The following is a 566-nucleotide window of genomic DNA, read 5'->3' on the forward strand; positions in this document are numbered from 1 at the left end:
TACCCGCCGTTAACTATGGTTTTCTAGTCAGAGTCTCCCAAACCAATCCAAACCAAATCACTTATAAAAATCTCTAGTGCTTATAACATGCTACTAAATTCCATAGCAAATCAATATATATAGGATTGCATACTAAAATTTAGTTAAAATTTACATAAGGTCAAATAAGAAAACATTTATACTTTACAAAATATATAAATATCGTCTCGTGTGTATTTTTATAAAATTGTAAGTTTCACAAATCGATATTTATTTTCAAAAAATTCAGAAATCACAATAATAAAATATTTTCAAACTCCAAAATTAATGATTCAACATAGATATTGATAATAATATATTTAAAACAATTATAGATATAATATCCACTCACAACTTGATTCAAAAGAACCGGAAGCAACTCTGAGCGCGTCAACGAGCTACCAAATGATGTCCAATAATTCTACAACTCTAGAAATATGACAATAATGACATTTGTGAGCTACTAATATTGTCAATTAACATAATCTTACTCACCTTGACAAAAGCCCCAAATTTTCTAACCCTAATAACCCTAATTCGGATTTATA

At 27.7% G+C, this 566-nt stretch overlaps 1 long non-coding RNA gene across 1 annotated transcript in view; it reads right to left on the reverse strand.

The window, feature by feature from the left end:
* The window catches only part of LOC110269104, a 1,018-nt gene extending 499 nt beyond the window's left edge, over window positions 1-519 (reverse strand). The window contains exon 1 of the long non-coding RNA XR_002358196.1: window positions 371-519. This is a non-coding gene — a long non-coding RNA (uncharacterized LOC110269104). The remainder of the gene's footprint in view (window positions 1-370) is intronic.

Source organism: Arachis ipaensis, chromosome B02, assembly GCF_000816755.2.
Source record: "Arachis ipaensis cultivar K30076 chromosome B02, Araip1.1, whole genome shotgun sequence".
Lineage (NCBI taxonomy): Eukaryota > Viridiplantae > Streptophyta > Magnoliopsida > Fabales > Fabaceae > Arachis > Arachis ipaensis.